General features: G+C 40.4%; 1 protein-coding gene and 1 non-coding gene across 2 annotated transcripts in view; both read right to left on the reverse strand.

Moving 5' to 3' along the window:
• EXOC4 (exocyst complex component 4) overlaps window positions 1–25,915 on the reverse strand; it is an 837,065-nt gene that overhangs the window by 75,856 nt on the left and 735,294 nt on the right. The gene's annotated exons all lie outside the window — the stretch shown is intronic.
• Window positions 1,554–1,660, reverse strand: LOC113618626 (U6 spliceosomal RNA). Its single transcript, XR_003432060.1, has one exon. It is a non-coding gene; the product is annotated as a U6 spliceosomal RNA (small nuclear RNA).

The following is a 25,915-nucleotide window of genomic DNA, read 5'->3' on the forward strand; positions in this document are numbered from 1 at the left end:
TTGCCATTTACAACTATAACTTTCACTTTAGTTTCTTGAGTATATCCTAGGGACAGAGTAGGATAGGGAAGTAATTTATTACAGCTGGTTTCCTGGGCTGTCTAGGAATCTTGCAAAAGTACAATTTAAGACAATTCTGGCCAATCCCTACAGCCTAAGTACTGTTTCTATAAATTGTATTGCCTTTAGAAGTCACCTTGATTTCATGAGTCCACCTTCCTGAAGCCAAGACTTGGGGGTCTCTCTCTTCTATTGAAATAAAATCCCTGGCATATTGAATACTCAGCATCTCTCAAGGAAAGCCATATACTCACTGTCACGGAGAAGCAATCAGCCTAGGACATTAGGATGTCTCAAGTGGTTCCACATCCTAATATTAACCAGACTGAAATCTGTTTAGGTCTTAAAATTAGTCAAAATTGAACACATTCAGACCCAGAAGAGCATCTGTTTTCAAGGATGCAGCTGCTACACTTTCAATGGCAACTTACTGTGACTTCTTTAATTGATTCATAGGAGGATGTCCTTGTGCATCTGCAATATTATCTAAAATTGTTGCAATATTAGCTTACACTAGTATCAGCTGTCATGAAAGTGATAAATTGAAAAGGGGAAGATGGTCATAGCAGGAAAAGTAAGGTTAACTCTGTGAATTCAAACTTTTTAGAAGATGGGAAAAGACAATGAAGAATGATCTCATTAGATTTTCTCACTGGAAAACAGTTTAGAAGATCAAATTTTGGTATAATCGTTATTTCTGACTCCTCTTCCTGTTTGTACAGATACCACATAAGATCTCTGCTTGAACCTGGGATAAAATTATTTAGTTTTCAATCTTCAGTTTTCCTATTTAGAAAATGGTGGCAATAGGACCTTCCTAACTCCTAGAACAATGTATTATTAGATTTTGGAAATAATTTTGAGATCCTTTGATGCTGTAATCTGGCACACATTATAAAAAAATAAAATTAAGGATGCCAATTAGCCTGTGACACTAAGAACTCCTGGGGCTTCCAGAGTCAATAGGGGCTGTGACAGGAGACCCCCATCTAACCTCTTTTTTCTCCTTAAATACCTATGGGATATGCTACTATCGAGCCCAACACTAGGATAGGATTTAAAAGTGTCCTACGCTATAATACCACAGATCCAAGTTGGAACTCTAATGCCAGCTAGCTCCATCCTCAGCCTTCTTAACTTCTCTGCACCACTATCCCTACTTTTTTTTTTTTTTTTTTGCGGTACGCGGGCCTCTCACTGCTGGGGCCTCTCCCGTTGCGGAGCACAGGCTCCGGACGTGCAGGCTCAGCGGTCCTGGCTCACAGGCCCAGCCGCTCCGCAGCACGTGGGATCTTCCCGGACTGGGGCACGAATCCGTGTCCCCTGCATCGGCAGGTGGACTCTCAACCACTGCGCCACCAGGGAAGCCCACTATCCCTAGTTTTTATTCATTCCCTTAAATTATTTGCAGCATATGTATGCTAACCTTCCTCCACCCCAGTGCTTTGTACACATTAGGCACTTATAAGTATTCTTTTTTTTTTCTTTTGCTTAAAAATATGGAACGCTTCATGAATTTGCGCATCATCTTTGCGCAGGGGCCATGCTAGTCTTCTCTGTATCGTTCCAATTTTAGTATATGTGCTGTCGAAGCGAGCACTGTAAGTATTCTTTTGTTTTTGTTTTTTTTTACTGTAAGTATTCTTAAATTATTTATCTATGAAACCTACTGGCTTCCAGTATGGATAGGTGATTTTCACATGCTAAAGTATCTACTGTCTTATTAGCATCTAATTTGAATTTTCTTATGATACAGACGTTCTTCCTCCTTCACTAAGCCAATTACTCCAAGCTAAAATTTCATGGTGACTCTTCCGATCACTCTTTCTCTTTCCTGAAACACATTTTTAACACCTAGCTACTCTTTGCCAACAGCCCTAGCGTTAGCCCCTATTATCAAGTCATATAGTCACTCTTTCCCACTCTCCTAACAATTTAGAACCTAGTTTTAAGTTCTTTTCTACATAAGTATGGGCCTTATCTAAGAAACATGTTTGGTAGGTTCTCTCCATTTTGCTTCCTATTTCAGAAGCAATGGTTCTTCTGTCCCCAAACAGTAACTACCTCTTTTCAGTCCCGATTACTTTAGAAATTTTGGGTTTAAACTAGCAAAGTCAATTGATTTTGAAAACCAAAATGCTGACTCAAATTGCTCCTTGACCTATAAAATTATGATTGTAAAGTATGGGGACATATTATGCATTATTCAGATTAGAACCTGTATGTGCATGCATACACATGTGTATATGCCTGTCCCACTCACTGCCCAGCCCAATGTCCCAGATGTTCAATAACATTTATTTGGGAATGTATTATTATAAGACAAAAACAAAAACAAAACAAAACCTACACCGAAAGAACCCGAAGACCAGCTTTGACAAAGAAATTGCACTTTTGCCATTTGCAGCAACATGGATGGACCTAGAGATTAGCATACTAAGTGAAGTAAGGCAGACAGAGAAAGACAAATATCATATGATATGACTTATATGTGGGATCTAAAAAAATTATACAAATGAAGTTATTTACAAAATAGAAATAGACTCACAGACACTTAAAACAAACTTATGGTTACCAAAGGGGAAAGGGGGGAGGGATAAATTAGGAGTTTGGGATTAACAGATACACACTATTATATATAAAATAGGTAAACAACAAGGTCCTACTGTATAGCACAGGGAACTATAGTCAGTATCTTGTAATAACCTATAATGGAAAAGAATCTGAGAAAGAATATATATATATATATATATGAATCACTTTGCTGTACACCAGAAACTAACACAACATTGTAAATCAACTATACTTCAATTAAAAAAAATAACTTGCACTTAATTTTGTGGATGATGCTAAGAGTAATTTTCATCTCTGTGAAACCATACTCTTTTCTATTGTTTCCCAAAGGAGTAAAATTTATTCTTCCACTTTTTAGTCACCTCTAGAACACATTTCTTAACAACCCCAAGCCTCGTTTTCCTCATCTCTACAACTCGGAGCCTTGTTGTGAGGACCAAAATGGGGAATGTGGTCCCTAACACAGCACCTGCCACAAAGCTAGGGACCGTCCCCTGAACTCTAGTAACTCTCTGCCCCCCTCTTCTGGCCTCACCACTTTCACCTTGCACTGTATTTTCCCTGGTAGATTGTGAGACCCAGGACAACAAAGGCAATAACTTATTCTTCCTGGTATCTCTCATAGTCTATAGCTCTTCTTTACACTCAGCAGTAATGCCTATGGAATTAAATCTTCAAGTTAAGAACAAAGCAAAGAATTTCATAATTTTTTTTCCCATTATATCTTCACAGTGCTGTTAACCTATGTTTTCCAAATAGTTTAGTAGCCTGTGACATTATTCTATTTCAGGGTAAGAAACTGAAGCTCCAGAAAGCCTATGAGTGTTTGAAACTGCAGAATTATGCCAAATGCTGACCTATACAGGGAAAGCAAGGGAGATTTGTGTAAGGCCCATTGTGAAGAACAGATCATAAGTAAGAACCAAGGTAAGAAAGGACAGCTGTTTCCTCAGGCTGCCAAGGAGAGAGGCCCATTCTGAGCCGACAGTTTATCCTACACACCGCAGAGTTCCATAGTGGGAAAATCACATCCAGTTCCTCACGAAACAGTGCTTGATGGTCACAAGCTTGAGCAGGCCCTGGACCTCCATGACATTTAGCATTAGACTCCTATCTCCATGCAGTGCAAACGGCACACACACATGGTTTTTACACCTTGGGAATGATAGAACAGACCTCAGTCTCTTTCAGTCCTGGGGGGAAACATTAAGATTGATTTTTCTTTTATTCCAAATAATCCTCCCTGAGGCTTAGTAAAAACCTAATCGTCTACTGAAAAGGTGTGCGGTATGGCCAGTTCAGGTCCTGCCAGATATGAAAGAGAAATGGGGGGAAACGTTAATGAATAGCTCCTGTCCTTCTGTTGAAAGACACTATTGTAGAGCTATCTTAGATTTCCATGGACTCTGTAAGCCTTTTGTATTCCTGTAAAACCCTGCATCTAGGGGCTTCCCTGGTGGCGCAATGGTTGAGAGTTCGCCTGCCGATGTAGGGGACGCGGGTTCGTGCCCCGGTCCGGGAAGATCCCACATGCCGCGGAGCGGCTGGGCCCGTGAGCCATGGCCGCTGAGCCTGCGCTTCCGGAGCCTGTGCTCCACAACGGGAGAGGCCACAACAGTGAGAGGCAAAAACAACCCTGCATCTAAGAGCATCTTAAAATGTTATTAAGTACTTAACCAGATATTTTGGTGAAAAAACGACACAGATTTAAGTTTTAACAGAATTTTAGAGGCAAAAATATTATACAGCAAAGCGATAACATTTATGCGTGTGTTCAAACAGGATCCTTCCAGCTCTGCATTTGTAAAACTTCCAAAGAGCCTAAGGGGATGGCTTATTCACTGGGTAAATTAGAAACATTAGGTCCATTTACAAATGGCAAAACTGAACCAAACGGAAAGAAAGCATGTAACCCAATATGACAGCAAAAAAGTGCCACAAATAAAGATAGAACTAAAGGAGTTAAAATGAAAATCCTATATGTCATCCCTCTTCATTTTAATTTTTTCTTTGCCTTTTTTCATGAGTTTCCTGCTCAGGCAGCTGCATCATTCATAAGTTTGGGCCAAGTTGAGAAATAAACATCACCTTTTTGACTGACAGCAAGTACAACCTCACTTTTATCTTTGTAGCCCCAGCACAGAAAGCAGTTTCTGCAACCTGCAGTCAAGTATCAAGTTCAATGAACAAGATGGTACCCTTTGGAGACAGACCTGAGTTCAAATTCTGACTTTCTCATATACCATTTGGGTGAACTTCTCATCGCAGATTCTCCACTTGTAAAAGGAGAATCCTCATACCTACCTCATGGGATTCTGAATATTAAATGAGAAAAGGTATAAACAGTTAGAATAGCGTCGGCACACAAGGGCTTAATATAAGGCAATTACTGTTACTACTACTATTACATACTCAGTAACGATGTGTTGAATGAAAAAAATGACAAAATGACAAAAACCCAGTATTCTTCTCCTTTATCTACATAGCTTCAGGTAAAGGAACGATTATACTAGCTTTATGCATTTAATGGGAAAACCTGATGAGCTACTATTACTGCAGAGAAAAACAGGTAGAATTCTAGAAGCACTGGTCACTCTGATCCTATTGCTATGCGGACGACACACAGACAACTGACTTAACTGCAAGACAGAGTTGACCCGGCCACCAAGCACACAGACCATGACCGAGACTAGCTGTGTAGTTGGTGACAGCTCGCTTTGAAGCAGGCTGGAAGTAAGAAATATGGAGAGAATTAACTTGCTAACACACAGGGCAGGGTTTGCAGATGTAAATTTTGCTAAGAGAATTTCTACTCAGTGAGGACAAGCGTGGCCACTTCTCCAGGATGCAGTAAAGATAACGGTTAAGTAGCTCCCCTTTCATTTCTGCTGGGTCAGATACTCCCTGTGCGGGCTAAGCTGATGAATGGGTGCCACACACCTATTGACTAATGCCTTGTGAAGGTTCATAATATACAGCCATATTTCTGTCTTTATACATTAGTAACACATGAATACTGTTCACACATCCATTCTGGTCTTGCCATATAATCCCTAGGATAATTAACAGTTCACAGAGATGCTTCCAGAACCAACTTTCTAAAAACCAAAATTAATAATCTGTTTTTTATGCCAGTTAAGGGTAAGCTACATAGAGAAGCAATCATTTATCTATCAGGTGATTATATAATTTCAGGATATTGCCTGAAAATCTAAATAATTTTATTTCCTGAAGTAAAAGAGTATGGTTCTCATATTAATTATGAACCTGATTTTTCTACCTACCACAACATTTCTTTGGGGTTAACTACCGATGTTTAGGCTCAGAAAGTAGTGGTTAAATTCTGACTCAACCACTTGACTCGGCTCAACTGAATAACCTTGGGCAAATTGTGAAAACTTTGAATTGGAGCAGTTATTGTTTCAGCCTCCAAAGGTCTGTGTAAGGATTCAACGATATAGAACACATAAAGCTTTCAGAACAATGTTTAGTACATAGTAAGGGCTCAGTAAATCTACGCTATTATTGTTGGATCTCCTAGTGGGAACTCTGGAAGAGTGAAACTCCTAGACTCATCTCCTTACTCATCAAAACACCTTGCAAAAAACCAGACAGCTGTGGGCTTAGTTGTTCCTGTGGCTAACGCACAGAAAGGAAATCACATGTTGAGATATTAAGACATTCAAACTGTATAAACTCATGACATTTTGACCTTTAAATAAGGAACTGCAAAGGTCTGAGAACACTACAGAATTCTCTCAATGTTCAAATCAGTGGAGACATGCAGGAGGAAAAAAAGGCTTCAGGGTGGCAGGCTTAAATTTGCTCTTTTCATCCACAAAAAGGGGAGAATGATTTTCTTCAGGGCTGCAAATCCAGTAAAAGAGGGCATTTCAGGCAGGCATGAGGAGGTGGCCGTTTGGTGGGAAAGCAAGGAATGACACTCAAAAGCAGCTTGGGAGGAGATCAAGTTGTCTTCCTCACCTTATTGTGAGGGAGGAATGACAAGGATCTCTCTTGTCCAGAAAAGGATGTCCCCAGTACTTGATTCTTTAGCAAAGTGAACTGGGGTGTTATCTTAGGAGTTCAAAAGGATATTCAAAAAAGCTTTGAAATTGTGTTTTTGAGAGATCAGGTCTTCCTTACTCACATAGGGCTGGAAAGGTCATATTTATATTTATATTTTGAATTAGAATTTATTTCATGGTCAGTTTATTTTCCCTCCTGCCAAAGGCACTATGAGGAGAGAGAAGAAATACACACGAGTATGTGTCCATGTGGTAGAGGTAAGGGAGTAATGATGATGAATCCATACAGACTCTGAAATTTTGACCTGAAATGATAGAAATTGCGATTTCACTTGAAGAGACTGAAATTGCGTTACAAATTATTTCAATATGCACATAAAGACACTGACAAGTCAGGTCTTCTATTAAGGCTAAAACAGTTGAATCAGGCTTATTTTGGAAAGATGGTTTCTATATTTACCACCATAGGAGACTTGTTATTTTATTTGCTTTCTTGGGACTATGTTCCTTTTGATATCACCCTAGATTAAATTTACTACAGAAAGTGAGATGGGCAAATAGTCTGTGCCCTTGTCTGCTGTCATCTTGGCATCATCCCCAGCCCCTTTCCTGGAAGCACATTTTCCAACTTCTTGCCAGTAGGGTTTGGAGTTTAGATTCTGCCAGTGAGAGGCACTTCCGAAAGATGTGGAAGGCGAAAAGAAGGGGAGGGCATCATTCTCCTCTTGCAGCGGGAGAAAGATGCTCAAGCAGATGGCAAATAAGAGGCTTGCGGCAGCTTCCAGGAGAGCTCCTGCAACAGCTGCTTCCTGACTGCAGGCAGGTGAAACCACTGGCGCAGTTCCTGTATTTCTTCATTTCCCTGCAAGCCAGCCGCTACTTCTCCTTGCTCTTTGCTTCCTTCCAGCTATTTTCTAAGCCCTTTTAGCAATTTTTAAAACATCTAATTCCTTGTATTCAATTCCCTCTCGCTTGAAATCCCTAAAATGGCTTCTGTTTTCCTGACTGAGCCTTGATGAATAAATATAACCTTCTGCTCATGAGATATTTCTGAGCTAAGGCAACTCAGATCTCAGAGCACATCTGGAGCAGGAAGGAGTGGCATGAAGGGTCACCAAGAATCCCTGGGCCACCCTTCGATGGCATGTCGTAACCCCTGAGGCAAGGATTTTCAGGATGCGCTCCGTAGCGCTCCTAATCTCCCAATCTCCATTCTCTTGGTTTTGCCCTCCTCCGCCTTCGGAGAAGCTCCTCTTTCATTCGTTACCCATTAAGATTTGGCAGGACAAGTCTGCTGCTAAAAGAGCTGTTTGCAAACCACTGCCCTTGAAGAGGAAGGATCTGGTCACAAGCAAACAACGTCCCACTGTACTGCAACCTCCGAGTGCCAGCCAAACCTTTAAATTATGGGACAACTCCTATAGAATGGGGATGAGTGGCAGGAAGAGCTATATAAGTAATAAAAATAATATTTACCTGGAAACGAACGACTTGCTTTCTCTTTATCATTTTAGTTACACGAACTGTAGGATAATTTTTTTGGTACTTACTGAGTACTGAACAAATTATAAGTTGCTCTCATTCTGACTAATGCACGCCAAGATTCCCTTGCAAAGTAGATTCAATCTTCCCTTCAGGAAATGTTTCACAGAACCATCCTGCTGTCTAATTTTTCAGAAAACCGTGCCGTGGGGTTTTCTGCAGTTTTCTAAAGAAATCACAGATTAAAGGTATAGGCTCAACAAAGTAGACTTCTTTATTTTCTTTTATTTATTTATTTTTGGCTGCGTTGGGTCTTCATTGCTGCACGCGGGCTTTCTCTAGTTGCAGAGAGCAAGGAGGCAACCCCTCGATGTGGTGCACAGGCTTCTCATTGCGATGGCTTCTCTTGTTGCAGAGCACGGGCCCTAAGCGCCCGGGCTTCAGTAGTTGTGGCACACAGGCTTAGCTGCTCCACGGCATGTGGGATCTTCCCAGACCAGGGATCGAACCCATGTCCCCTGCATTGGTAGGCAGATTCTTAATCACTGCGCCACCAGGGAAGTCCCTAGACTTTTTAATCTTAGCGAAGTCACTCAGTTTGGAGCTGCTTTCAATGACTATATAAAAGCTTCGGCCTCATACTGAGGTATCTTCTAAAATACTCCATGTCCGTGAGAACACTAAGTATGTCGCAACTTCTGGGCTCCATGGTTTGGATCACCAGCCCTTTGGCAACCAGGTTAAAGGCCTGAAGTTTAGAAGGAACCATCTAGTTATTGACCCATAAAGGCTTAGATCTCTTTGTTCTTAGGCTATTCATCAGAACACTCCCTTTTAAAAAGTGAATAACATTCTTACATTTTTACATCTTCCTCTGTTGGACTGACTAATAGAATTTCATTTTCAGAGAAACAACAAGTGATTTTGGTAAATCTTGGTTTGATAAAACAAAAGAGCTAAGTTGAAAAACATGTTCATATCTATTTGGAAATTAAACATACACATTTGAGATTGTGGCTAGACTTGTCTCTGCCCACTAACTAGACAGATATATGCACAGTGACCATTCTCTCCACTATAAATGCTGTCCAGTCTCTTTTGGTGGCTCTTGGGCAGCTATGATGCCTTCCTTTGCCTCCTGTCCATCATCACATTGTTCTAGGTGCCAACAATCATATCAGTTCTAGGGATCACTGTCAAACTTTTGTCTATAGTTTCTAGAATTTCTTCAGCTTTCACTGTTTTAAGAATAGGCATTTCCACTGCAGGGGGCATGGGTTCGATCCCCGGTCAGGGAACTAAGATTCCACGTGCCATGCAGCGTGGCCAAAAAATTAAAAGAAAAGAAAAAAAAAAAAAGAATAGGCATATCTGCTGTAATCTGGTGTTCTGTCATATTTTACATGCTCCACATTTCCTCAAATTCAGCAGGTTTCCTTAAACACCCCAACATAATATATTTGAACTCCACTTTGGAAGACAGATGCCACCTGATGCTTTCCTCACAACTGTTTCTTACCACGAGTTGCCCTACCCTTCCGTTGGAAGAACAGTCCCCTTTCTAAGTAAGACAGAAACAAAAGAGAAATAGAATCGTTGTGCTTTCTGTTAATGACCTTCACTACTTTACTAATTGTGGGCCTATACATTTCCTGTTTTCTGTGCCTAAACGTCCTCAGCATCTCTAATGAGCAGCAAGGCATTCTGGGTTTTGCCTCCCTGACTCTTTACCTAAAGGCTCCCCTTACATTTCGTGTGCCTGCTCTGCACTCATCTATGATTCTTCTATGTGAGCTCATCAGAGAGCTCTCTGGATACTGTACAGCAGTGTGGTGGTTAAAAGTACAGACTGTGGAGGCACACTGAGGAAGTTCAGATTCTGGTCCACCACCTGATAACTTAATAGCTATGTGTCCCTTGAGTAAGTAATTGCACCTCTGTGCCTCAGTTTCCCGGTATGTAAAAAATGGGAATAACTACGGTATCTACTTCATGGGTTATTGTGAGGATTAAGTGTGTGTGTATGAGTGTGTGTGTGTGTAGGTGTATTTTAAACATACACCTTGGCACAGAGTGTGTTTGATATTATTTTTGTTGAAATTACTTAGCATTATATGGTTCAAACTTTACACTGTATAATCTCTCACACCTCAATCATGAACTATATTTATATTCCCTTTGATAGGTTCTAACCATTGGGCCACATCTATATTTTTTTCCCCAAATCTCTGACAATGTATTTCACTTTCTTCGCTGTGTGAACTCTGATTTGGTAAAATTCTCCAAAGACTATTATAATTTTTACTTCTTAAATTTTCTTCTTTTTGGTCAGAATTAAGTACAGAATATTTAGTCTCCATATTTTTCCCTCTTGAGAAGGAAAATCATCTAAAAGACAAGTGGAGAACTTACATCTCAGCCTGTTTTAGTTGAATTAGACTTCTGAAAACATCAAGCTAATTGCAACCTCCCATCACGACTATCAGCATATCGATGTCATAATTATATCAAGAAAGCATCACCCATAGTCTGTAGCTCACTGAGTGGTCTGTAGTACACTTTTATAACAATATTACTTGCTGCTTCTTTTTATGTTTCTTTCACTCTTGAACTGAATGTTATTTCTAACCTCTCCTCAGAGAGGTGGATTTTCATAAAATATTTCTCTCATGTTACCTATTAGCAAGGATGGTTGCTAAACAATTGTGATTTCTTCCACATGAGATACAGAACTCAAAATAGATGTAGAAGAATTTCTACAGGGTTTTAATTTCCTTGGGTACCACAAATGGTCCATTTTGTATTGTGCCATTATTTTACATGAAAGCACTGTACATACAGCAAACATGTTTATAAGTAATCGCAAAATCAGTAGCAGAGTCAATTCCCAATGAAACTTATATAGGATCCCACATCTTCATTTTAGTTGGTAGCGTTAACCTCTTCCTTCATTAAGCCATTCACAAGAACTTTTGTTGTGATACCAACAATACTAAGTTGAGTGACTTTAGGGGTATTCAGAAGCTTATTGCCCAGTGTGGGAATTACCTCTGAACCCCTCTAGGTTACTTATCTTACAATTATCTTAACATGCTTATAATTCTACATGTTAACCCTATTTCACTCTTATCTCTCAACATGGGGCAAACACAGGGCATGAAAAAACAGACATTTGAATGAGTCCATTTTGCAACATCTAGCAGGTCTGCTAGGAAAATAATAATCATCATCATCTAATAACAATGATCATGATCACCATCTAAGACTAAATTTGTGTATTACAGATCAATTACTACTAATACAATTATCTCTACGATGAGAAACTTCTGTGAATCAATTGAGTATATATCCTAAGGAGAATTTTATACGATAAAGTTCTAGTTCAACTAAATCATCTGGATATTCTTCTTTAGTTGCTTGTATGTAGATGTAAGCTGTACTACACATCCAGGATGTGCAGAGAGAGTTTCATTTTAACGAGCGTCATTTTAACTTCTGGCCCTGTTTGGCAGAGCTAATTCCATATCCTGGCACAAAGCTTAGCACAGCCATAGTCCACCCAGTTGTATAGCCAAGGAAGCTGGAAAGGCCTTGGATGCCTCCTTCTCCTGCACTTCCTATATCTAACTAGGAAGGCCTGCTGATCATTCTTCTGTAATCTCTAAATCCAACCTCCCTGTCTCCATCGTGGTTCAGGTTTTCACCATCACCCGTTTTTTTTTTTTTAAATCTAGTATTTTTTCTTTAAATTTATTTATTTATTTTTGGCTGCTTTGGGCCTTCGCTGCTGTGCGCGGGCTTTCTCTAGCTGCGGCAAGCAGGGGCCACTCTTCGCTGTGGTGTGCAGGCCTCTCATTGTGGCCGCCTCTCCCGCTGCAGAGCACAGGCTCTAGGCACGCGGGCTTCAGCAGTTGTGGCAGGCGGGCTCAGTGGATATGGTTCACAGGCTCTAGAGCACAGGCTGGGTAGTCGTGGCGCGCAGGCTTAGTTGCTCCACGGCATGTGGGATCTTCCCAGACCAGGGCTCGAACCCATGTTCCCTGTACTGGCAGGCAGATTCCTAACCATTGCACCACCAGGGAAGTCCTATCACCCATACTAATGTAGCAGGTTTCTAACTAATCTCTTTGCCTCAAGAATTATTCCTCTGTAGTCTTGCTGAACAAATCACTCCAAAACCCCATCTGACCATCTCTCTACATCTAAAATCTTTCAATATCTTGGTATTTCCCTGGTGGTCCAGGGGCTAAGACTCTGCACTCCCAGTACAGGGGGCCCGGGTTCGATACCTGGTCAGGGAACTAGATCCCATGTGCCGTAACTAAGAGTTCACATGCCGCAACTAAAAGATCCCGCATGCTACAACGAAGATCCCGCACGCAGCAGCTAAGACCCTGTGCAGCCAAATAAATAAATAAATATTAAAAAATAAATAAATAAAATCAAATCTTTCAATATCTTGACATCGTCTTCCAAATAAAATCCCAGCTGACCTTTGCCCCATCTCTAGTTTCATGGTTGTTGCTCCCCTACTGTGAACCTCATGTTCCAGCCCTCTGGAATATTTGAATTACCCTGAACTCACCATATTTTTTTCACATCATAGCCTTTTCTCCTCCCCTCCCCCTCCCTTCTTGGTTCCTCCTCCATAAAATGCCCTTCTGTCTGGTGAATTACTATTTAATCATTTAAGATCCAGATGAGCTGCCACCTTCTCCAGAAAGCCTTCTCTGATATTTATATCCTCCTTTAAAATGTGCACTTTATATATTCCCATAGTATGTTGCCGAATCACAATATGGTGTAATAACTTTCATGCCTGTCTTTTCCATGACTTATAAATCCCCTGCAGGCAGAGGCTGGGTCTTGTTTATTCATGTCCCCAGGACCCAGCACATAGCTGGTACTGTGTTATTTGTTAAAACAAGTTGATCCATAAATATTTACCGAATGAATGAATATCTTCCCTGATGGCTCCATGAGATAGGACTTCACTGATCCAGTAAATTAAACTAGATAAACTTATCCAATAGAAATTAACTATTGGATAAATTCAATAGAACACATGATTTATGAATCCTTGTCTATAGCTGTAACCATTATGACTCTCGAGCTAATTGACCATGTGCCTTTTTGTCTCCTCAGTAGGGGACGCCTACCGGAGAAGATGGATGTAGGGTGCAGCAGCTGGCAAGACCAGGGAACATGACAGAACAGTCAGAGGTCAAAGGCAAAATCAGAGGAAAGCCAAATTCACTTTTGTAAGGAATACACTTCCAGCCCTTCCTTATTCTCTGCAATTCAAAAAAACCCGTAACACACAGAATCACAAGAAGTTCCCTAATACAGAGTGAAAATCTGTAAATTTTTGCATTTGCAGTGTTCATCTAAGACTTGCTTTATTTAAACATAAAGACACATGAATAATACTCCTTCTGCACATCCTACCACAGTATGCTTTCAAACATGCTTTGATGGGTAGAAGACCTAAATAGACGTTTCTCCAAAGAGATATACAGGTTGCCAACAAACACATGAAAGGATGCTCAACATCACTAACATTAGAGAAATGCAAATCAAAACTACAATGAGGTATATCACCTCACACCAGACAGAATCGTCATCATCAAAAAATCTATAAACAATAAACGCTGGAGAGGGTGTGGAGAAAAGGGAACCCTCTTGCACTGTTGGTGGGAATGTAAATTGACACAACCACTATGGAAAACAGTATGCAGGTTCCCTCAAAAACTAAAAATAGAACTACCATATGACCCAGCAATCCCACTACTGGACAGATACCCTGATAAAAGCATAATTCCAAGAGAGTCATGTACCACAATGTTCATTGCAGCTCTATTTACAATGGCCAGGACATGGAAACAACCTAAGTGTCCATCGACAGACGAATGGACAAAGAAGATGTGGCACACACATACAATGGAATATTACTCAGCTATAAAAAGAAACGAAATTGAGTTATTTGTAGTGAGGTGGATGGGCCTAGAGTCTGTCATACAGAGTGAAGTAAGTCAGAAAGAGAAAAACAAATACTGTATGCTAACACATATATATGGAATCTAAAAAAAAAAAAATAAAGGTTCTGAAGAACCTAAGGGAAGGACAGGAATAAAGATGCAGACGTAGGGAATGGACCTGAGGACATGGGGAGGGGGGAAGGGTAAGCTGGGACGAAGTGAGAGAGTAACACTGACATATATACACTACCAAATGTAAAATAGATAGCTAGTGGGAAGCAGCCGCATAGCACAGGGAGATCAGCTCGGTGCTTTGTGACCACCTAGAGGGGTGGGATAGGGAGGGTTGGAGGGAGACACAAGAGGGAGGGGATATGGGGATATATGCATACATACAGCTGATTCACTTTGTTATACAGTAGAAACTAATACAACATTGTAAAGCAATTATACTCCAATAAAGATGTAAATAAATAAATAAAGAAAAGAAAAAACATGCTTTGAACTTAATTCAATTCTGATATTTCAAGTTTGTTAAAATGTCATTATACTTCTTTTATTAGGTAAGGAAGCAACTTAAATGATAAGAAAGAGAAATAAAGGATTTTCTAATCCAGAAATTAGAACACATGTCCAAGACTCACCAAAACGGATTTTTTAGAAGGAAATAAATCACTACAGATGAATGATTGGTAAAAAAATCTGTCATATGAGGAAGTGGAAATCGCAGATGGACAGACTCATCATGTACAATGAGGGGTGCTGAAGAATGAGAAGTACAGAATTTGAGAAGAAAAACGTTAGGGAGGCAGAGTAAAATGTCTTTTTAGTTTAATCAAAAGTAATGAGGCTCCGAGATCAATACCCGAGCTCTGTCACTGGCTAAGCATAGTTCACACTGTTTTGCTTCAGGTTTTCCATCTGTAAAATGGGAATAAAGATGTTGCTTTCTAATTAGCTCAGAACATGGCTGCGGGGATTAACCAATGGATGACTGCAGTGTAAGTTACAAATGTGTAGAGCTAGAGAGGTTCTGCTGGGGACACAGAAGGAAGTCAAAGAGCAAGTTAGAAAAGTTTTAAATACACAGAGTAACTCAGAGCTTCTTTGGTACCCCTGGCCTGCTCACTTCAACGAAGACAGGAGAGATGCCCAACGAAGCTCAGAGAGCGGCGTAAACTCACTGAGATGAGCTGTGATCAGCAGGCCTGACCACGCTCCCCCCAGCTCAGCAGACACTAACGCGGGAGAGGCTCCCCTCAGCTCAGCAGACACTAACGCGGGAGAGGGCGCAGCTGCCACTGGTGAGGAGGACCCAGCTGAACACTTAACTAGTTTTTCATTTTGTGAATTAACAGCCTTCATGGTGTGTATACTCCAACCAGTAAGAAATTGTCTCCTTAGAACTGCCTGGGGTACTCCTCTCTGCCTCTGCAAGAAGGCATACGTTTCACATGGAAATTATAGCACTTTTAAGGAGGCAATAACTCTTCCGAAAAAGGTTTGTTTTCAATTAGTTTGTGCAAACATCGTGCCTTAAGAAAACGTACTCCCTTCCTCCTTCTTTCCTTCTTCCCTTCCCTTCCTTCCTTTCTCTCTTTCTCCATCTTACAAAAATTACAGAAAAAAGGGGCAAAACAATTCTCCATAAGATTTTATAGATAGATATATCTGATTTATATAAGAGCCCAGATGTGAGCCGGGAATATTTTTTAAAAACCAACAACTCTGAAGCCCTATTGGTCCTCTACAACAATAAAGAGAAATCAATCTTTTACGAGTCAAGCCTTGCACATTAACCCTGATGATCAGGTTTCTCCATCTGCCAAGGTCCTCGAAACCTTATCTCCCCTGCAGAATTCCAAAGCCAGGCCTGGGCCGCTGAGGCACATCATCGTATTTCATTTCTCTGGGGTTTGTAACCACTGTAGTTCACAAAGGACTACACAGTTAGGGCCTAGGTTCTCTTTTCAGCCTTGAAACAGCCTCTCCACAGGTGGTTCTTAAGAAAGATGGGTCTGGGGAAGGCCATTTAGAAACTAGAGTCTTCCTTCTGGTGGTGGTTGTTTGCTCTATGGCTGACAATCTTGAACCAGTGAAGTGTAGACTGATAAAACTAAGTTTAAAAGCCTGAGAGACAAATATGGCTGTTTCTTCAACTTAGCTGGCTTTCTGTTTTAATATAAAAAGTTAGTATCGGGCTTCCCTGGTGGCGCAGTGGTTGAGAGTCCGCCTGCCGCTGCAGGGGACACGGGTTCGTGCCCCGGTCCGGGAAGATCCCACGTGCCGCAGAGCGGCTGGGCCCGTGAGCCATGGCCGCTGAGCCTGCGCGTCCAGAGCCTGTGCTCCGCAACGGGAGAGGCCACAACAGTGAGAGGCCCGCGTACCGCAAAAAAAAAAAAAAAAAAGTTAGTATCAGGGAGACTGTATTGTATTCTGTCGTAAAGAACTAGACGAGGAGCCAGAAGACCTGAGCTCAGTGACTGGTTCTTTTACCGATTTTTCTAAGGGAGTTTTGGATTTATTTTCTTCCCCAAAGATTTATATACTGCCGATTTTCCTAAGAACTTGTTCTTTCTTATAGATTCTCTCATATTAGAGTTGCAGATTTTAGTTGAAAAGATTTCACAGGGGCGTACATACATAATAAAAACAACCTCATAAAATATATAAGACAGGCTGCTATTTCTAAACTTACTCTTAACATTCATCTCTTCAAGTCGAGCTACCCCTTTCTTCTTTTCTCCATAATCTTCGATATTTCCTAGGTGACTGTGTTAAAAATAAAACAAAACCTCTGTGTAATTTAACCACGTATCTGCATTCATGTCTTACGTAGATAATGGCCCCACGAGGCTCTAAGGCCCCAAATGGCATGGATCCCGGATCTTCTGTTCACCACTGAATACCCTTCCCCAGGCCTGGGCACAGACTGAAGGGACAGACGGTTTGGTGTCAATTTCATCCTGCTCTTTCCCTTCATGGGAATTCTCATCTCTTTCTTTTTTGATACTTTAATATCATGGATTCCTCTCTAAAAATTTAAGTATAAAATCGGTCTTTTCCCCAAATCCTTGACACTAATTATCCCCGTTTGGTGCCCACGGCCTCCACTATCTGTCACTTTCTTTCAACTCCTTGCCTTACTTGTAAGAAATGCTTCTGGGCACTGGTACTTCTTTTGCCCCTCGACTGTCTGTAGTCTAAAGAGAAGTTCCTAAGAGTTCAAAATTCCTGTGTTCCACTATGGACCATATTTCGTAGTTTATTGTATCACAACACTATATAAGGGAGGCTGATGGTTTTCTTGTTGGTCAATTGGCATTTATTAAACACTTAGAGTATACTCTAAAATGTGCTCTAAACCTGAAAGGCATTCCCAGAGCTGGTCTTTTTTTTTTTTTAAAAGTCTGAGCCCTTTAAATACTGAAGGACCCACTCCCCCACAAAACGGGAGCCCCATGACAACCTTTTGGGGACATCTGATGTAGGGGAGTCAGATGAGGCACAGGGGCAGGGAGTGATTAGCTGGGGCCACCTGGCAAAGTGGAGGAACCAGGGCAAGTGGCCACAGGCTGTGGTGCTGGCTCCTCACGGAAGCATCTCTTTGTTTGTAGGATGCCTGCCACCCTAGCATCGCAAAGCCATTCCTATATGTACCGCATGTGAAAACATATTGAAAGCCTCTTTGGATCACAATACATCTGTTCTAAGAGGCTGAATGAGTGATGCCAGGGGAACATTAACTCAGAATTTCCTAACTCGAGTGCAATTAAAATCTCAGCCACAGTACGGAATTAATGTAGCCCTTTGCATTTTAAATACATATTTTAATTAAATGACACCCATCTGTAGAATATGAGACTGCATTTTTATTGAGGATTTCAAATGATATAATCTGTTCCTATGAAGCGTAAATGGCTTGGTTCATGTTTCCAGAAACCTCCAAAGAATTATATAGATCTGGCATAAGCACATGTGGTGACACTCAATTCTGCTTAAATTTAAATCTGTTTAACTTGCGTTATGTGTTGTTTGTGTGATAAGATTTAGATTATGTACAAAAGTGACAGAAAATAAGAGCACAGCCCTTTCAACGTCTTGGACCATTTCTCTGGAGAGTCTGTCAAAGGAAACACAGGGTCAAGGGCGGCGCATCTCAGCCCCAGCTAGAGCTATGCAGTCAGAGTGATAATCTTTTAACTCATTTAACCTAATGAGAGGCTTCACCTAGGTAAAAGATATGTTAATGAGCCTAACTACTAAATTACAGACAGGACAGCTACCTGGGAGCTGCACAATTATTTGTGACAGAAATGATTTGGGGTAGGTGTAAAGTTTCTCAGGAAACTGACTGCACCAACAAGAAGTAGAGAGCAAATGTACCCTTTTCTCTCTAGAGTATGTTTGTTTCAGATTTTTTTTTTTTTCCTACCTGTATTTCCACATTAAGTACATTCTTCAAGAAGATGAAGCCCTAGAGGAGGCAGGAGGTAACCTGGGTTCTCCATCTGGCTGTGGCTCCACGTTGATTGGTGACCACGCAAGAGTCAGCCAGCTGGCACTCAGTTCCCTTGTCCATCAACTGCAAGCAGATGGCGAAGTGGTGTTGAGAATGAAGAGTGGGGGTACTCGGGTCTGATGGTACAGATTTAAATCGTACCTCCATCACTCTCTGTTACCTCCCTCAGCCTCAACTTTGTCCTGTAAGAAGTGAGGATAACTACGCCCTCCCTCACAGGTTGCTGTAAGGACTAGATGAGATAGCACAGTGGAGACCTTAGGACAGGGACTGCCTCATTCTTGGTTGGTGTTCAATAAATGTCAGCTACAACTGCAAGCGAAATGTCAGGATTCACTCTTGGGAAACCTGGGAATCACACTGTCCTAGGTTCCAGTCCTGGCTTTGCCACTTACTACCCCTGCATGCTTGTAGAGAAGTTACTCAATCTTTTGAACCTTATTTTTATCATCTTCAAAATAGAGACAACAATGCTTACTATATTAGTTTCCTATTGCTACTGTGACAAATTACTACAAATGTAGTAGTTTAAAACAACACAGATTTATTATCTTCCAATTCTAGAGATTAGAAATCTGACACGGGTCTCACTGGGCTAAAATTGAGGTGTCAGAGGCTCTAGGGGTGAATTTGGTTCCTTGCCTTAGCTAGCTAGCTTCTAGAGGCTGTCCACATTCCTTGGCTTGTGGCCCCCTTCCTCCATCTTTAAAGCCAGCAATGCAGGGTTGTCTTTCTCTCATTGCATCACTCTGGCCTACTCATCTGTTTCCCTCTTCCACTTTTAAGGACCCTTGTAATTACACTGGGCCCACCTGGATTATCCAGGATAATTTCCCTACGTTATTTAAGGTGAGCTGACAAGCAACCCTAAGCCCATCTGCAAACGTAATTCCCCTTTGCTGAACATCTTCACAGGTTCTGGGGATTAAGACATTGACACCTTTGGGGGGGTGATATTCTGCCTACCACACTTACCACCACAGCATTAAGAAAGTTAGAAATAATATTCTAAAACTCCCAGTACAGGTAAGTGTTTTGCTAAGTTTTACGTTTTGATCATAAAGAAGTAGGCCTCAAGTTCTGATCATATACCTATAAACACTTGTCTGTTAATAGCCAGGATACTATTACAGCACAGTATCTGGCTCTCTGGGTTAATCTGTTGGTAGCAATTTGAGGTAAGTAAAATCTTCTTGCATGATTATTCTTGCATGATTACACAGGGATTTGCCTCAAAAACTCTGTCACATAGTTTGTGGAAATATCTTAACAAGAGTGAATTATCTATAATATTACTTATGGGGTATAATGTTATATCTCTAAATATTAAACATACTTGAATTACTTTACCGATTTTTTCTCCTGTGCATTTATTTATGCATGCATGCACGCACATATAAGGGCTTAAATTTTTTCCATTGTATCTAAAAAAAAAAAAACCTAAATCAAATTATCAGGGTTCTACTATTTCTCGTGGAATTATTGCTGATAAACAGAATCTAGCTCGATCTAGTCTATGTCAGGCATCCTGTTAATTTTAGCTATCTGATAGTCCTTATGAAACCAGAAAACATCTTCAAGATAGTGTAACCACAAGCAAGGCAGAATGTAGAAGCAGCCTCCTGGGATCTTATTACATACTGGATAGTAGAGCATTTATTATCTCACCCAAACCCAAGCAAATACTTCTGGTAAGATTTGGGTTTGGTGGAGAGTACTAGGAACAAGGGCAGATTACATAGTTACCATAAACTTCACAGGAGAAATCGTGAAAGCCCAGATTCCAAATGACATTTGGAAGGTCTGTTTTTCTCTAGTTTTTGGATCTCAGGAAGACTGACTGAAACTTCGTAGACAATAGGCTCTTCTTAGATTGGGTCTACCTAACATGTTCATATAGTAAATTATTCATTAGAATTGATTAAAACTTAAAAATGAGGGCCCAGGGACTTCCCTGGTGGTGCAGTGGTTAAGAATCCGCCTGCCAGTGCAGGGGACATGGGTTCTATCCCTGGTCCGGGAAGATCCCGCATGCTGCGGAGCAGCTAAGCCCACGCACCACAACTGCTGAGCCTGCGCTCTGGAGCCCACGTGCCCAAACTACTGAGCCCAAGTGCCACAACTATTGAGGCCCGCATGCCTGGAGCCCGTGCTCTGCAACAAGAGAGGTCACTGCCATGAGAGGCCCATGCACCGCAACGAAGAGTGGCCCCCGCTCGTCACAACTAGAGAAAGCCCACACGCAGCAATGAAGACCCAACGCAGCCAAAAAAAAAAATACATAAATAAATACGTAAATAAATAAATTAAAAAAAAATGAGGGCCCAGCGAGGACCTTTACTACTGTAATCAATTTTTAGCTCCCTTTTTATTTTAATCAAATCTAGATATGCACATAGATTAAAGAGCCAAGTAGTGTTTATAAGCTTTTTCATTAGGTGACAACTTTCAACTCTTAGTCAATTTCCTTGGTGCTTATCCCTGTATGGTTAAAGAACTTGTCTACTTTGCTACTTTCTTAATTTTTCAGGTTTAGGTGTTTATTTGTTGCCCTCCCACTAAGAAAGATTAGGATTTAACTCCCTCCACTTATGCACTCTCTTCCCATTACTTTCTCACTCAGTTGTCTCATAACTGTGGTTAGATCAGTATTTCATGTTATTATGACTAGATAAATGCTACTGACATCTAGGGCCATGCAAGATGCCACATTTCCCCCTGCACAATAGGTTTGTTTTCTCTGGTGCTAATAACAGCCTTGTTATTTGTTTGCTTCATTTTTTTGTCCTTGACAGATCGTTCGACCTCAAACACTTCTCTCTCAATAAATCCAAACACATTGGGTTTTCTAGCAACATCACCTTCCTGAACAAACCTCTCCTGTGACCTTCTGAATCATTCCTCTGGGGGCTAGTTACTCCCTATGCCTGTTGCCATATTGGCACCTCCCGCCATGATCATTTTTGGGGGTTCCTTCTCTGTGTTGGAATCTCCATTTCTTGTATACTATGCCTTCCTAATTTTACGTAAACTCTTTCAGTTTGGTAGATTCTGAGAAAGATTGCATGGAAAGTAAGTTTTTTGAGACTTTGTGTGCCTGAAAAGGTTTTCTTTTTCCCTCACGCTGAATTGATAGTGTGCTTAGGTATATAATTCTAGGTTGGAAATACTTTTTCTTAAAAATCTAAAAGGTATTTTTCTATTGTCTTCTAGCTTCCAGTGTTACCTTTGAGGAGTTATTGCTTTTCTGCTTCTTGATTCTTTCTATAAAACCTTCCCCCTGCCCCCGCACGCCCCTGCACCCTGACAGCTGTAGGATTTTCTTTTTATTCTGAGGGTTCTGCAGTTTTGCAGTGATTGACCTGGTGGGAATCTAGGTCTATTTTCATCCACTCTGCTGGGCACTCTGGGCCCTTTCAACTTGAAAATTCATGTTGATCCAGCAATCCCACTCCTGAACATCTATCCAGACAAAACTATAATTCAAAAAGATACACACACCCCTATGTTCATAGCAGCACTATTCACAATAGCCAAGACATGGAAACACCCTAAATGTCCATTGACAGATGAATGGATAAAGAAGATGTGGTACATATATACAATGGAATACTACTCAGCCATAAAAAAGAATGAAATAATGCCATTTATAGCAACAGGAATGGACATAGAGATTATCATACTAAGTGAAGTAAGTCAGGAAGAGAAAGACAAATACCATATGATATCACTTATATGTGGAATCTTAAATATGACACAAATGAACTTATCTACTAAACAGAAACAGACTCACAGACATAGAGAACAGAAAAGTGGTTGCCAAGGGGAAGAGGGGGTAGGGGAGGGATGGATTCGGAATTTGGGATTATCAGATGCAAACTACTATATACAGAATAGATAAATAACAAGGTCCTACTGTATAGCACAGAGATCTATATTCAACATCCTGTGATAAACCATAATGAAAAAGAATATATACATATACGTATAACTGAATCATTTTGCTGTACAGCAGAAACTAACACAATACTGTAAATCAACTATACATCAATAAAAAAAGTGAACATCCAGAATAAATTTCTATTATAAAGATTAAAAAAAAAAAAGGAAGAAGGGTATGACCATAATTTAGCCCAGAAGTAGGCAAACTTTTTGTTGTAAAGGGTCAGCTAGTAAACATTTTAGGCTTTGCTGATCTATGACTGCTGCAACTGTTCAGTTCTGGCGTTGCAGTGCAAAAGCAGCCATAGATAGTATGGAACAAGTGGGTGTGACTGTGTTCCAGTAAAATTTCATTTACAAAAACAACAACAAAGGAAATTCATGTTTTTTGTTTTGGGAAGTTTTCTTAATTTTTCTTTGATGATGCTCTTTATTTCTTCTTCTCTCTGTGACCCTATTATTCAGTTCTTGGACATACTGGTCTGCTCCAGAGGGTCCTTTTTATTTTTTTCCTATTTTCTATTTGTCTTTATGTTCTACTTTTTTCTTGTTTTTTTTTTTTTTGGCTATTTCGTCAACTCTGTCTTGTAACCTTTCTTCTGAGATTTTTATTTTCACAACTTATTTTTTATTACCAAGCATTCCTTTTTGTTTTCTGAATGCTCCTTTCATATAGTGTATTATTCTTATGTCACGGATGCAATATCTTCTGTTATTTCTTCTTCTAGGGATAGTAACTATAGTTTTTTTTTTTCTTTTAAGTGGTTTTTCCTTTCTGGAGAATCCTCTAAGTTACTTTTTTGGTTTATTTCAATTATATGGTCTCCTTAAATGTCTACTATCCTTGGCTGTCTGCTCATATTTAAGTGGGGCTGACTGAAGTTTTGTGTCTGTGGAGGTGGAGCCTGTGGACTGAGGTCATCATTGTAGGTGATCTGGCTGGTCTGTTTCATTGGGGAACCACAGACGTCAGTGTCTTTGGTTTTTGGGCTGTTCAGCTTCCTCAGAGAAGACTTTCCAGTCTCTTATTTGAAGTTATATGCCTGGCTGCCAGCCAATCAGTGAGGGAAGGCAGGTCTCAGTAGTCATTAATGTGAACTTTGAATTAATTGCCCTAATGTCAGGATGGTAGCCCCACACTCAACTATGTCTTACGTCTTGCAGTCCAAGGAATTTCTAACCATTTTTAGAGAATAAATCTCTAGCATTCTTTTGTGATTTTGATAGGAGCAATGCCACAGCTACATGAAGTAGGGGAGAAAATGTCTCATAAACAGACTTTCAACAAGTCTTCCTATTTTTAGCCCCATCTTCATTCCCTCTTTCAGAGGTAGTTAGCTATGCCAATTTTTTTTTTTTTAAATGTAGGTTGAATAACCTCTTGGTGTCCTCACTACTGGTACAGAAATTGGCTTTCTTGGATTTCCTCTTCTGCTTTTTAGTTTCTGTGGACTTTTTGTTTTGTTTCAGTGGGGCAAGTGGTGGAAGCACTGATAAATGTATGTGTTCGTCCATCATATTGTTTTTTACAATTACTTAAGGCTCATACTAGGTGACAAATTGCTTATCTTTATTAACTATATGGTTATATAACCACGTGGTTGGACCTGGGTTGTATTTTACTCAAAACGGTATTCTTCCACTTTCCCAATCTACAGGTTCGTCAATTTGATGAATATCCTTCCTAAATTCTATGCCAGTCTCCTCCCTGGCAAATTATAATTAGCTAATTATAGTTAGATAATTTCTTCAATGTCTTGGGAAGAAATATACCAGGAACAACATAAAAGATGGAGTTGGCAGCCTTCAGTGGTTTTTCAAAGCCTCTGACTCTGTGGACATGAATGAGTCATAGCTAAGTCTATGAGTTGAGTTCAATACTAATCTCAGTTACTGGCCTAAAATTTAAGAAGGGGCTCTGGTTAAAGGAGAAGGTAGAAAGCCTCAAACTATGCCTGCTCAGGACCCCTCTAATCTGTCTGAAAAACCACTGCTCTATGGCAAAAAAAATTGGGGGTCTAAGTCAACAATTCATTAGTCTACCGGAGTGAACCTAGTATTCTTTTCTGGGAAGGATTTTGACCCTGCCCATAGTGCCTCCTTTAGTCCAACTCCAGACAGGTTTTCTTAATTGGCTCTCAAAAATGTTTACTGGATCTCTGCCACAATACTGCCCTTGTGAGAGAGGTTGTTCTTGTTTATATTATAGCATTGGATTTGGTCCACATCACATTATTTAAGGTGTAGTCTCATAGTAAGTAAATGTCAGAAATCAAAACTAGGGGAGCTATTGGAACCTGTAGGGGCAGTGGTGGGGAGGAAAGTTCTCTCTGAGACTTCAGAACAGGGGGCTGTGTTCTTGGAATTATTCAGATAGAAATATATATTTCCTCCCTGGAATAATATTATTAACAGAGGTTAAGGTCAATTAGTTTATCCATTCATTTGCTGTTTGATACAATCACATTTTTGAGTCCCTTCTATGTACTAGTTGGTGGTGTTAAGAGGAAAGGGACAAAGTGCATACTTTCAAGGCACTTACAGTTTGGTTGGAAAGGCAGATAGAGTAGTAAATAAATGCATAATACAGTATGTAAAATGCTAGAGATAGTTCTTGGGTATTTTTAGAGTTCAGATAAACGTTATTTAATACAGCCTGAGAAGGCTCCCCAAAGTTTCTTGAAGTGGTGATGCTTAAGCTGAATTTTAAAAGAGGAACAGGACTTAACCAGGTTAAGGAGAAAGGGTACTCAGAGGGGACAGCTTGCATAAAGGCAAGAAGGTGAGAAATGGCATGGCACTGCAGGAGAACTAAGGGCAAATCAACGCCCATAAAACCATCTAGATTGTGAAGAACTTTCTGTGTCATGTTAAGGATCTCCCAGGGGATGATGAGAAGCCACTGCAGCAAGTTAGCTGGTCATATTTGCATTTAGATAGATCACTTTGGTATGGCAGTTGTATCATAGGAGGATAAGGAGAATGGAAACAGGCCAATCAGTAGCAGGCTACTGAGATAATTCAGGTGAGAAACAGTGAAGGTGTAAATGTATAAATTAGGTCGGTGACAGCAAGGATGAAGAAGAAATGACAAATGTATACATATATATTTAGAAATTAAAATTAGCAGATCTTCACAGCAACTATCAAAAATAGGCATTATTAAAATATGCAAATAACAAATGCTGGAGATGGTGTGGAGAAAAGGGAACACTCCTACACTGTCGGTGAGAATGTAAATTGGTGTAGCCACTATGGAAAACAGCATGGAGGTTCCTCAAAAAACTAAAATTAGAGTTGCCATATGATCAAGCAATCCCACTCCTGGG

Source organism: Aethalodelphis obliquidens, unplaced genomic scaffold, assembly GCF_003676395.1.
Source record: "Aethalodelphis obliquidens isolate GAN/ISIS:26980383/991018 unplaced genomic scaffold, ASM367639v1 scaffold5, whole genome shotgun sequence".
Classification (NCBI taxonomy): Eukaryota; Metazoa; Chordata; class Mammalia; order Artiodactyla; family Delphinidae; genus Aethalodelphis; species Aethalodelphis obliquidens.